The sequence below is a fragment of the Parambassis ranga genome, chromosome 12 (genome assembly GCF_900634625.1).
Source record: "Parambassis ranga chromosome 12, fParRan2.1, whole genome shotgun sequence".
In the NCBI taxonomy this organism is placed as follows: Eukaryota; Metazoa; Chordata; class Actinopteri; family Ambassidae; genus Parambassis; species Parambassis ranga.
In genome coordinates this window covers 11482740-11497228 of record NC_041032.1, presented here as the reverse complement: position 1 = coordinate 11497228, position 14489 = coordinate 11482740, and the positions used below count along the sequence as shown (strand labels likewise).

Genomic DNA, 14489 nt, shown 5'->3' with positions numbered 1-14489 from the left:
CACAATGAAAGGAAAAACAACAACTATGATAAAACTTTAATTTTCCTAAGGTGAAACTAAAACACTGTGACACAACCATACAGCTGAATGCAGAACCTGTAACCCCTCTGCACGAGGAACGCTCTGTATCAGAACAACTGTGTGGTCAGTGCTATCAAATGATCAGGGGGTTGAGTTTCGTCCTGATTGGCACAAACTCCTGATGTGCTCTGGTGTGACCCAGGACAGCTCTCGTCTGGTAACCCAGTTAATGTTCCCACACAGAAATAGTTCAAACAGTTGGAAATTCTTTCCTGGGACTTCTACAAGCAAATAACTGCAGGCTACTAACAACAACAGTTTCTTTAATTCACCAATTCAACATGCTCAATCAGCTGATGAGTCATCTCACACCACAAAAACATTAGGGTCACAAACATCAGTACATACAGGTTGAGAGCTGAAACAAACTCCAGGAAGTAGTTGCAAAAAAACAGCTCACATGTCTGCCTTCTATTCCCTCAGGGTGCGAGGTTGAAAATTGTTGAGGTTTTCTACACATGTAAAGATACTATGAATGTTGTCTCTTTCAGCATAAAGAAAAAAAAACACACAAAGTTGGACAACAACTGAAGCAGTATCAGAATAATGAGGGCAGCTCAGGAATGAGGTCACATACTTCTAGAAATGAGAGTGCCACGAACTGAAGTTATAAGGAAGAGGGCACAAGATGCAGCTGTGTGAGGCCAAAGCACAGAAAAACAGCCTGTTCTCACGAAGCCAAGGGAGCCGCACAGCCGTCCACCTGTCCGCTCCTCAAGAAATATGTGACTGGAAGAACCTGCATGCACTTTATGTCATATATTTTCTGCAAAATCACTTGATGTGCTCACGGTCCAGGAATGATAACCACAAATAATATTGTCCCTCTGTCTCTCATAGTCAGTGTACAAAGCAACAAAGGGGGCAACACTGAACCGGCCTGTCTCTAAAATCAAACCCTGGATCTCCTGGATGAAAGTGTGAATGTGTCATTTTTTGTTTGACCCTACATGACCGTACATTGTCATATAAGAATGTCAAATATGTGCTCCTCCCACAGATTTCAGCAAATCTTATCAGAACTATCAGGATGTCTGCCAAAACTATAATTCTGTTTTTCTGCAGTCTGACTGTAACTGCTGGAAGTGTAAGGCTCATTTGTTTTCAAAATACTTCCAAAGAGCTTGCTGAGACACACTGCTGCCTCTGTAAACACAATCCATCATAGGAAATAAGACCAATATTACATTTTTTAACCTTGGTTTTTTTCCACAATGCTGTCAAGAACAGCTCGCCTCACCACTGACAGTGAAGAGATTGTTAAGCGTCTCCACCACCTCCTGCTGGAATTTCAAACTTCCTCTCTGCGACAAGCATCAACACACACAGCGAAGGAACGACAAATTTCTCTGGAACGTTATGAAAGGACTCATTTAAAGTGATGGATCATTTTTGTCAGTACGTCTGTATGGAAAAAGGAACTTGGTGCTTTCCTTACCTGTGTTGTTCTGTCCTCTGTAGGAACAACAGGACTGTGTGTGATTATTTGCACCTGGAGAATTAATGGAGGGGAAACAACTAGAGCAAAATATTTTATGGCAAATGCTAACCATGTTAGCATGTATGAGATTTTAAAAGTTTCATATTCTGCCTCAGCATTGTGTCTGTTTCTGACACTCACCCAACATGCCTGTACAAATGGGAACAAGATGCCAAAATGTGTTAAACAGAGAAAAACACTGAATTTTTTGGTACATAATGACAACAAATATACTTTAGCCTTTCTAATACAGTGTGTGCGTGTTATTCAGTGTGTTTAGCAAGTGTTGCTGCTTCTTGGCAATAAATGTTAAGTTGTGTTTACTCTCATTTCGTGAAGCCCATCTGAGATAACGCACACTAATTAAGTCTTGCCTAATTCATCATTTAAAGCCAAAACTCTTCCAGCAGAAACGCTGGATTCGTTCTAAAACTGCCCTCACAAACTTGGCAGCTTGAAACTATTTCCACTTTGCTGTTGTTGTTGTTGTTGTGGACTTGTGGCTCCTTGCCTCAGAAGTTGATCAAACTGTGTCTGGCCTTTGTCCATAGATAGAAGAGCTGGAATCAGATTAAAGCTGGAATTGCATGGGTAATTTGAAAATGGACGACGCTGGCTCCCCATGAAAATAAATTCATCGCCAACAACACACAGCAGCTGTGGAAAACAGGGTTCAAGCAAAGGGTGCAAATAAGGGCAACGTTTGTAGCAAATATGAGCAGTCCTTTTTTATATTTAATAAATATATATATATTAACACATACATGCTTGTTTACTTCCAGAGGAAATGTCATTCTGTTTTAATCAAATGGAAATGTTTCTAATTTATGTATGTGCAAGGTTGCAGTTTTTTTTTTTTAAGTGAAGCTATTTTTTTCTTCTATACTGTAAGAACACAAGAAAAAACATCAAAATCATTTAAGAAAAGGTGTTTTTTATGATAAATGGTGTTAAAAGAGACTACTGATTTGAAAAAACATCTGAACACGCTAATGAAATGAAAATATTGGTTAAGCAAAATTTTAAACTGGCAGCTTTATTCCTGCATCACAGGCCTTATTTTGATTGGTTTAAATGTTTAAATATGTCAGACAAACCTCCCACCCACAGTGCTCTGTGGAACAAGGAGTCCAGATGTTTAATCAACCGGGCTGATTCATATAAATTCCAAGGCTATGTGGGTCAACTCTTTGTTTCAATTGGCCCTAGACTGACTATAAGAGCAGCACTACAGCACTGCATAAGTTGACATAATGAGCGCAGCCCACTTCAAGTTTCAGTCCCTTCAGTAAACCAGCCCATTATGTCTCCAGTGCAGCCCATCCAGTTGAAGAACTATGCATAATGACTGTATTTTATTTCGGTGTCTGTGTAGGAAGACAGAGGGACATTCCTTTGTTGGAGGACAGGGCACCAAAGTGATTTAGTAGGCCTCCACACTGCTGGGGGCTTTAGGAAATTGATTGGAGGGGCCAAGACCTAACGTTGACACTTCATATATCAACCACATCCACCTGACAAAAATCGGACAGGTTTAGACTCCTCTAGCCAAAGCTTAAAGGATCATCAACATTTTATTACCCCATGTAATGATGCCCACAGTACGAGGCGGCTAAATATAACATCGAGCAGATCTGCATGTCATGCACTGCAATTTCATTCAGCATCTCAGCCTCAGAAATTTAATTTAAGGTACTAATACAAGATGGAGCCACCCATTTTCTAACACCACTGTGTTATTCTGATTCACAAGATATTATCATGCAGAACCTGTTTATTAGTAGCAGACGAACGCTCTCGGCTCATATAGAAGGTGTTATGTCTCAGTGTTAACACGTCCCAAGATTGTGAATGGAGGGAAGAACATGTGATCAAACCACAAAGGAGTATAATACTGCCTCTCACATAATAAAACACATTCACTGCAGTGAGTTTAATGCAAGAAGAAGAAGAAGAGGTTAGCCTGTCAGAAGGAAATGTGCCACAGTGAAGATGGAGAATGAGCTAAATACTCATTTCAAAATCAAACGAAAAGAGAAGATCCAGAAAAGACATGTTACATTTCATCATAATGTTTGAAGTAAAGGTGTTATGCTATATAATGTGTTAGATGAAAGAGATGGATATGAAATAGTGCAAGAGGAGCACCCGACTGTTCCATCAGCCTGGCACAGGCGGCCTATAGCAAGATATGTCTCATGCTTTTACTTTGTATCTTGTACCCACCGTTGATATTAAGTTTAACCATTTAGTGACTTATTTTAACACCATAAAATGACACAACAAAGAGTTATATGTTCTGCTGTGACACACAAAATGTGCCCAAAGTGGGACTAACACCAGCGTAGCACCCTAAACGTTAGATTTTTCTGGGAAACAGTGATGCAGACACCAACGTTCTGTTCCTGACTGGGTCCTTTCCTGATTTGACACAGCACTATCAAGTGAACAATAAATTCCAACGACAACTCCTGTGTGCAGAAGTGATAGCCCTTTATGGAGAAATGCATCTTAAATGTTTGTTTTATTAAACAATTCAAATGTTAAAAGCTGCAAAAATATTCCGGGTATGTATGAACTATACAACTTGGGGAGTAGTAAGTGGTAAATATTAATGCTTAGAAAGGCAGAACTATGAAACCAGAAATCTGAACTGATTGTTTGTCAATGTGGTTGCATATGATGTTGCTCCCTGAGAGACCTAATAAAAATGTATTCTTCCCACACCACTCCTGCGCCCTCTGTCAAAGCCCGGTGAGAGTGCGACAGAAATGTATAAATGAATTACATGAGCTGAATCAAAGTAGAGACAGGAAAGGGGGAGATGACACCGTGAGAGGGGAGGAATGGTGTGAAAAAACATAAAAGGGAACTGGTGCACGAGAGCTGAGATGGAAATCTGAGGTGAGAAAGAGAGAGTGAACCTATGTAATCCCTCAGACTGGGTGTTGCTGAGTTGACTTCTCCTTTGGATGAGAAGTGGCATCCAAGAAGGATCATGCCATAAAAATGATACAGAGTCAGGACTTTGGTCATGGCCAGGGGAAGAGACATTATACATATCCCTGCTTTCATTACGCCTCAGACTGCACACCGCACACTGTCCTCTTCTCATCTCCTTCCCCTTTATTGCCTCCATTTCTCACACGCAGAATTCATTAGAAATTGACCGCGTGACAAGTGTGCAGAGCTTAAACCACTTAATGGAAGCAGAAGATAATAGACATCACTCTTTGTGTGTGTAGGTTTGAGACAGCTGGGAGTTCATGTGTGAAGTGTGCAGTGTTGACTCTCAGCTGATTATGTTAGTTTGTCTAACTTTTTCATTAACATATATCTTGTTCACTTTCTATGCAATCTGAAGGTACACTTGCCTGTAATGAAAATATGAACAGATAAGAACTTTTCCTGCCCACTACACACACACACACAAACACACACACCATATCATCAAGCTGCCAGGCAACTGGGTGTGTGTTTACCTGTCACACATACACAATGCATGGCACTGTGCTCATTTTCTGGGGAAAAACAGATCTTTGGCTGCAGATTGGAGGCTGTGTTTACTTTATGCTTGCAGGTTTGAATGGAAAGATTGTTGTGTAGATGGAACTTTGCCCTCTTCCTTGTGAACTGATTAGCACTGCAGGGGTAATGGTGATTAAAACAGGAAACAAGGCATTATGACTGAGTGCTTTCTGGAGGTAAATGGGTGCTGACTCCAGAGACCTTTTTATAACTTGTGACCAACTGTACAAAGTTGTTCAGGTTGATGACAATCAGACATTCTATGCACCATAAGATGAATATCACTTCACTGTAATGCCACATTGCTTTCAGATAAAGTGTAAGCCATTAAAAAAATAGCAGGATAAAATTCCCAGAAGAAGATAATTCACTGTGATGACATCACATTTTTCTCAGTAACTTACACAGTTTCTGTGGTTGTGTAGCAGATGACACAAAACAGAGCAGGATGAACAGCTTTTGTTTCCCCATAGTGTAACATTTTTAAACAATAATGAAGCCCCCAAAATCAAAGAGTCTAAAAGCCAGTTCTCTGTTAACAAAGCAATTGAGAAAGTAGATAAGAAAGTTGCCAGTCGAGCCAGCCTCCAAAAGTAAGTACACTGCCATAGACCCCCTGTTAAATTGTCTATATTTGCAGTAGAAGTGTCATTTCAGAGCAGAGCTGCCCTATACCGCCACCTAGTTCAGTAACTAAGGACTGTTAAAACAAAGAGATTTTAGGATAAAAACAGTAATTCCATAATCTTTATCGTCACATCCTTGGCATGAATATAAACACATTTTTATACACATCCTACAAACATTATAGCAGGGCTGAAAGTGAGTGAGGGACTGTGAGAACAATGAGCCATCTGGAAGGTGAGATCACTCCGTAAAGACAGGGTGGGGCCAGCGATAGGGCTTACAGATGGACTCAACCCAGACTGACACGGTTAGAGCAATATGAACAGACTCTGTGAGGTCATAACTCACAACACACTCATACTCATATGAACGCACAGAAGTACACATAGGTGGCTAACCAACGAATGGGGCCTCTGTCAGAGATACTTATCTTTTTGTAAAGTTAAATACACTCTCCTTCTTCCCAGTTAGAGAGATTGACACAGGAGGAGAGACAGTTATGTTTTCCTAGGCAGGCTGCCGAGGCTGACCTCTTCTGGCAAACAGCCAGGGTTGAGACGTTTGACTTAATCCAACATGATGAAGTGGTGAGGCTATGCAGCCACACTGGACTCCAACACGGAATCCTCTGACAGAGACAGCGAAACTAAATCATGAACCGAAACGCCTCAATGGATCACTCTGATTGGACTGTAGAGACTCCTTGGCTTGTCTTACAAAGCAGCCACCAGAGAAAACAACAAAAAAAAAAAAAAAAAGAAGAAAAGATGTGGAAAATGAATTGAGTCACTCTTTCTTCTACAACACATCTGTACTTCAGATTCATACAGTTACATACTTGAGCCACAACAGTGCAGTTCCCCTTCAGAAAGCCAAAATGTGCTCTGGGTCGTAAATGTTAATTACACCATCTTTAGACTCCATTTCACATGCGTACCTCTTCTAAACATGACTGAAGACTTGAAGTGGAAACACAAATGGGCAACACAAAAAGATTATACTTCAAATGAAGCACCATTAAATGACAGATCAACATGTATTAGTCATTGTGAGTAATCTAGCTGAAACAAGGTCGAGAAATCATCATATTCAAGTGGTAGCTCTTCTTCAAATGGAAACTAAGAAGAAGCTCTTTTGATTGGTTTGCTGGATCATGGACACTCAAAAGCTTGACCTTTGAAAAAACCTTTATATAGATTTTAATAAGCTACTGGGGCAAAAAAACATACCTGTGGACACAGACCCTTACTGTAAAATACTGTACCACACATGAATGTGTAACTGTTGGCCTCAAATCTCATTCTAAATGTGGCCTTAGTATAAATTTTATGCATTCTGCACAGAGAATGACATTTAGCCTTACAAATCTGCAGTCAAAGACAACGATGCTTGTCAGGTCCCTTGCGAGTGTGCCACTCAGATCATTTCCATTCAGGCCACGCTTTCTGCCCTGCCAACAGTGTTCGCCTCTGTCTCCTATGGATTCTATAACCATGCTTGCCCACACAAATGGTTTTCCCCGCTACGAGACTATGATGATAAACCGACTTAAATCCTGGTCATTAACTAAAGGCATTTTTGTTGTTGTTTTAATTCCTCAGCCACTTCCAGACAATGTTGTTACAGAGGCAAAAACAAATCACAGCTACCAATATAACCACTGTGATGAAAAAAGCTGTAGAAAGAGGAAACAAATCTATTTAACATCAACAGCTGGCATCATGTGTGTTCGCGATATATATCATGAAGCGTATAAATGCATGTGTGTGATCACACACACCACCTCAATCACCACTAGTACATACAAAGACTCAAGTACAACCATGATGTGACTTATGAGGGCAGTGCTGGATACTACTCTGCAGTGTAATACGTTAAGCTCTTATCTGCCTCTCCAGTAGACTTCATATAATTCAAGAGAGAAGAGGGGGCCCCCACAAATGATTGGTTTTAGAGGCTGCATTGAGAGGAGGAACACAACAAAAGTACTTTCTTATTAATGGGAAGTCGGTTTGGCTGTGAACAGTAGGTGGGAACAGGGTGTGAAAGTATGTGAAATGTAGAGTGAATTTAGAGAGTGTGTTGTTAGCAGAAAACCTCCATGTGTTCCAGAAGGAAGAAGATAAGATATGAAGGGGTTATTGGAAATTTTAAAAGTAAAAACCGCCTTATCTGCACAGGGGAATCTTTGCTTCATGCCTTTAAAGACAGCTGTGAAACACAACCTGTCTGATTCCATCTAATAAGCTCTAACGTAATCCTTTCACTTTGGTCTTGCCGAAGTGAGGCGTTGGCTGAATACTAATACACCAAAGAGAAAGCAGAAAGTAGACACAAACATGCACCCTGTAACATCTCACTACCTGTGACAAGGCTGAGATATACAATGGACATGATGCCTGTGTGGAGTGAAGTGTTGGAGACATTCAAAGACAAAGCAAAGATACAGCTGTTTCTATTCAACACAATATCCCCAAATAAGGTTTGTGCAAAATGGAAAAAACTAACAAACACAATCTAATTGGCCATTCCCCAACACACAACTGAACCTGTACATACACAAAAAACTATCCTCTGTGAAGGTGAGAAAAAGCCTGCAGCCACGATTAAAACAGTCAGTGAGAGACAGGATGTAAAAAACAGCCTTCAGTGTCAAAGTCACATCCTTTGTGCACCATTTGGTCATTTTTAAGTGCTGAGACCAACAACAACTGAGGACAAATTCAAGGAGACACAAACATATGGCAGAGAGAGAAGCCAGCAGCAAAATACCACCTGCAGATGTGGATGATTGTGACAAAAATAGACTGAAATCATCATGAGAAGAAATGCTTCTTTAACAATTTTTGCCTTTATGTGTCCTGTTTTTCACCACCTTTCCATCTTTGTAGTAGTTAAAATTGCACATTAACATCTGCCAAGTTACGTCCCTCCTTTCTCAGCTCCTTTTCCCACCCTTGGTCTCTTTTTGTGGTCACTGCAAGTATACGTAGCAACACATTCAGTGGTTAGTTCATCCACATTCCACACAGAGATAAAAACCTGTAATTAGAGTTGTCTGGATTCCTCCTATCTTTCCCTCAGGTACAGGGTGGAGGTTGATCTTCTATATCTAAGAGCCCCTACAGGTCTGGAGTGCAGACTTCTCCTGACCTGAATGTGTTGGCTGGAAATGGAGCAGATGGTTGACTACCTCTCTCCTTTATCTGTGTAAACACAGACTGAGCAGATGCGCACTGGCCTTGCAGAAGCAGTTCAAACATGAAATGTAATTGAAGTAGATCCAGACTTAGGTAATGTCATCCCACACTGTAGCAGACGTGTGAGTGGTGCAACATTGTGCAAAAACGACTTGTGTTTTGAAACCGATACTCATTGCCTTTAATCTAGAAACTTCTACTTCTTTTGTTTTAGCAAACACTTAACATTTTATGAAAATCAGCCTTCACCCCATTAACTCGTCTCACGACAGGTAATCCATCACAGCATTTTGTTATCCCATTTTTAAGGGCTTCTTCCTGGTGCATTCAAGGACACTTTGGCATCTTTAATTTGCATAACAAGCTGCACACAAACGTATTAATGAGTTGTTAACTCTTAACTTAACTCTTAGTTAACTGAATATGTCCAAAAAATAACCATACCATAGTATATGGTAAAGAGTAGAAGAGTTTCAATCGTGCAAAACTGGCAAAGCAGACAATGCCTCAGTCATCAGGTTCTTTAGATTCTTATGCCTTTATTCGAGCTGATGACAGACATTATTCAGAATTAAGCAGACTTCCTACAGCTTAAAGCCTGATATTTCTGTTGCCTGTTCCTTTTTCTCTGCGAGCTATGCAGGAAGCTCGGATGCCTACAATGGTGTTCAGGGATTTAACTGTAGCTTTTCAGTGTCTGCACACCCATTGTGGTGACTCATGCGCACATGACTGAACTATGCTTGGAATTTAGGTTTCATTTGTGTTTTTATTTGGAACCCTTTCTTTTCAGGTCCACCTGACTCCCTGCTTGGCAGATTACAGAGAAGCATATCACTATTCAGTGAGTGAGGCCAATTGTCAAAGAACAACTGTGGACCTTTTTACAATCACTTCATGGAAACTGTCGTGAAAACGCCCTATCTATTCATGCAGATGTTATCTAATATAAAAAAAACAACTGCTTTTGGAATGTCCATAATTAAGCAGGCATTTTTATTGTATAGACACACTGCCAGCATCACACTCGGATCTAATTATATGAGCTTATAAATAAAAAAAAAATGAAAGAGGAAAATTGTATCAATTTAAAATGTGGCTCAAGTGACCCTTTAACCAACCTCATTAAAGCCTAAGAATACAATGACATGCACAGGCGCATATAGCTGTTTACACTTCACTCTTGTGGGTAATGCTGCACACTCCCTCACCGTGTGTGCACTCACACAGGGGAACTATGCGACCCTTGCACCATGTCCTGAGAGCTGGGTGAGGTGATACTTCTGCAACCCTAGAAGTGATGAAAAAAACATGAAGGACTCCCACAGGACACGTAAGACAGTCTGAGGCAACAGCATCTGTTTGACAGGCACACGACATGAATACTCAGGCAGGCACACAAAACAGATACACAAACACAAAACAGACACAATATCAAACACTGACACCTGCTCCTCTCTAATCCGTAACTCTAATTCTAACCGACTACAGTGACTGTATTACAAATCAGAGTTCTTTTCAATGAAAGCAAACGAGTCGGTAATCACTTCTTGTTGTGATATGTTGATATTTTGTTGTGTCTGACGGTGCTCTGGAGTTTAATGCAGTCGCTTCTAATGGATCCCACAGGGAAACAGGAGAGACTCGCTGCTATCGCCTTTCTATTGTCACACACCAGAATTCAGTTTCAGACAGCCTCCACAGGTGCATCTCAACAAAGGTCTGCATATAGACACCGTCTGCAAATGTATATTTTTGCCCACAAACACAAACCTACACATACTGTGAAGTAAACATCAACAAAACCGCAGGCTTTTTTCCTTTCTGTGGATACAGACCTGGCTCACCACCACAAAGAGAACACTGTGGTTATATGAGGTAGAGTGTCAGCCAATGGCTTTGATGCACAAGGCTGAATCATGTTTGTACAAAGTCGGGTCGCTCTCATACAAAATGACTACAATGGTGGCAAATCAAAGTCCCTGTATTCTACTGTGTTTCCTAAAAGCAAGGGGAGCTGTGTGTGTGTGGAAGGGAACTCTCAGAAAGAACCTCTATAGGACAGCTTCAGTATTTTTAGGGTTATTTAGCAGCAACAATAATTATGCCATTCTACAGAAAAGTACAACTGAATTACTGAATTCTCCTTGTTGTCCATTCCAGTACACTGCTAATAATTAATTTGAGCATTTTAAGTGACTGTATAAACACCAATGTTTTGTTAAGCACATCCTTTCAAAAGGTGTGAACAGTTGCTGTTAAAACAAAGATGTGTCATCCAAGACAAACGCCGCTATCCTTTTCCAAGAACATCTCACATTATTTTGCCCACCTCCTCTACAGCTTCATAAAGTCTGGCTATCTTCTCCATTGGCCACATCTCACATTAATCAACTTTCTGTGCAGCTTATAATACAGCCATTGTACATGACAGGCTGCAGAATTTAATCTACAGCAGGAGCAGTAAATGAGATGCCCTTCACAGCTGATGTGACAGGACCATCTACTGTATGTGTTGCACGCCTTCCCTTGAACTGCTGAGGCCTGAGCAGGGTCACTGAGCTGGAATGAGTATGCCCAGGACAAGGTCACAAGTTCAAACGAGCTCATCTCATCAAACAGCCACACGCTTAAGTGTTCAGAGTGAAACGTGGCACTGAGGATGGAGCCGGATTTTAATGGAGTGGGCAACCTCCATCGGCCTTGAGCCTCTTTCAGTAAGAACACAGACAAAACTGCCTCAGCAAAAAGCTGCAGCTTTGCAGGTGGCATGCCTGGTCAAGGAAGAGGTATAAAAAACAGCAAGGACAAAGTGTGATTGTGCTGCAGGCTGCTCTCGTTGTAGTCTCACATATCTTCACAGTGCTGTCTCATTACTGGAAAATGGCTGGGCTGCACACACTATCATTCTTATAGTGGGGAAAAAATGCTCTTTCTTGTTTATTTGCAGCATCTTGGGTGGCACTGCACCTAGGATGCAAAATAGGATGAACCCCATACTGAAAAAGACCAAACCTGGGTGAGATTTGTCACCATAGCAGCCATATACATGGCAGAGAAGCTAACTGAAAGAAAGGTAACCAAGTGTTGCCTAAATGTATAACCAAACAGCATCTGCTTACAGATATAGAGAAAAATGCTTTGCAGGTGTAGTCACAGTCCATTCATTAGCTCAGAGGTGCTGCAAAACACTGACGGCTGACAATGTCACTGTCATTACTGTTGTTTCCTGCAGCAAGACACACAGTGGAGGAGGAGGACGTAAATGACGTGTGAAACACTGGACAGCTTTATTCTAACACAAAACATCCAGCGATTATCTGAATGTCACCACTCTCTATTTTGTCAGTACAGGTGTCAGACCACTGTAGGTGGATTAGGTTCTGTTTGAACATAAATTGCCTCAGGAGAACAGCAATAAAGTGGATTTGGTTAATGGGAATCTGTCCATCACTATATCTCCAACTCCCTGTACATTCAATTATCACTCTGCCTGCCCGGCTGCCTGTAATTATTTACAGATCTAGCCGACAGAGCTTTCAAGTTCAAATAAGTGTGTAAGAGGAAGGAGGGGGTTAAGTATAGCAGGGGTGTAGGGAGGGGAGGCATCCCCTGGAGTTTATTATAAGAGAGGACGGTCATGTGTCATTGGACTTCATTGTGCCGCAGTGCCAGTACCCCCACAAGACTCCAGCTGTTAAGAGCACAAGGAGCAGCAGTGATTAAGCAGGATGATGTGCTTGCAAAGTGACACGCACAAAGAAATTTGTTGCCTTTGAAGGTCAGTTAAACACACAACTGATTCATTTCCTCTTTATGAGTCCTTCTTCTACGCTTTTGTCTCGGAAAACCCTCAAGAAATCCACAGTCATGTTGTTCGCAGGACTTTGGCAACAGGACTGGGATTTGGAAGCAAGAGGACCTAAATGAAGACAGACACATTTACCCACACAGTCACCACCCTCTGGTCAGACTGTCAGCATCAATCAATGTGCATAATATTTTAATAGGCTAGGGGTAATGTATAGCCACTAATCTAGAGAGCGCTGACATCCTGCTGGCAGATGGCCAGGTGGGTTTCCCCTCTCAAAATGTGTCTCTTTCTCTTCTCAGCTGTCTCACAAACTGTGTTCGTTCTTTCTTTTTCTCGCTCCCTCTTTCTCTGTGTCTATCTCTTTATTCCTCTCTCCCCATTTGTGTTCTCTTATTACAGCGTTATCGCAACTATTAATCTTGCACAAGTACGTCACTCAGCAGGTCTTATTGTGAGAACCACCTGCCCAGAAGTGGGGGGTAATGAACACAAAGATCGCTCTTTAGACACCATCAACCACCACTGCCTTGTTTTGTTCTCTTCCATTTCCCTCCATCTGCTCTTTAATTTTTATTAACTCTGATTTATGTGCTGTTATACTGTAATTTTGACCTCAAAACCTTGCAACTGTTTTTTGGTAATAAATCACATTGGCATTGTGTAATGGTGTAGAGTTAGGCATTGGACAGCTGACGTAATTCTGCAGTGTGTCTTGACATAACAACCCACGCCTCGGTCATCTGAAGGAAACTGGATGCCTGTGATCATTAAACAAACACTCCATCACTAATCTAAAGTCTGATAGTGCCTTTTCTATCGCGTTCTGTTTCATGTCTCTGAATATGTTCTGACAGTAACTATCAGGCAGACAGGCAAAATGACACTTTTGTCGATGTGTCCTTCATCTAATTTCAAAGGGTTTGAAATAGCTCGAGTCACCGCTGTTGAGTAAAAACTTTCCAAATTTCAAACTTTTCAAGAATACCAAAAATCTGTCTTGATTTAAGCATGACCACGAGCATATTTTTCAGTTTATCCAGTGGGATTTCAAAGGCTTTCACAAGACCAAATGTGGTAGAGGTTTCTCAAGCCTCAGAAGAGCATGTAATTCTCCAATTGAAGTTAAAACATGAAAATCACCAAAATTGGAGTCATGTTTTCATGGGCACTCTTTTTTTTTCCTCCTCTCTCAGCGGATGCATCTGCACTGAACTCTTTTCGTGAAGTGAATAGTTTTTAATCAATGCTTGTCGATGCCTACGCAATTTCTATACATGTCCTTCTACAGATCCATTTAACGTGATTTTCGTTTTATATGCAGAGCTCCTAAAAAATATGCTGGTGTGTGTGATGAAGCTATGGAATAAGAATAAAAGTCAATTCATGGGAAGCTTATACATACAGGGCACTCAGCATCCCTTCAAAGTGGTAAAGGACGAAGCTTTTTGGGCACAAACTGCTGACTGCTTCCACGACAACAGCTCCTAATCCACTCTTTGTTGAGTTTTTGAGTAAAGGCCACAATGTGCTTTAAAGCTGCATCAGCTCACTGTCGATAGTTAAGAGGGTGTTGCATCAGATGAAGAGCAGTTTGTACATTATCCCTTCCCTGACTGAGGGCTAAGGTCTGTGGATTTCACCAGCATCATCACACTGCATGGGTAATAACACTGAAAATATGTTTGACCTGATTTAGAATTTAAAAGTCATCCGATACTCTGTCCTTTCTCTGCCGATAATTGGGGTCTCCGTCATTCAC

General features: G+C 41.1%; 1 protein-coding gene across 1 annotated transcript in view; it reads right to left on the bottom strand.

Moving 5' to 3' along the window:
* Positions 1-8881, bottom strand: part of hexb (hexosaminidase B (beta polypeptide)) — a 42685-nt gene extending 33804 nt beyond the window's left edge. The window contains exon 1 of the mRNA XM_028418710.1: positions 8759-8881. The gene's annotated coding sequence lies outside the window, so the exon portion shown is untranslated. The remainder of the gene's footprint in view (positions 1-8758) is intronic.
* Positions 8882-14489: the final 5608 nt, after the last annotated feature.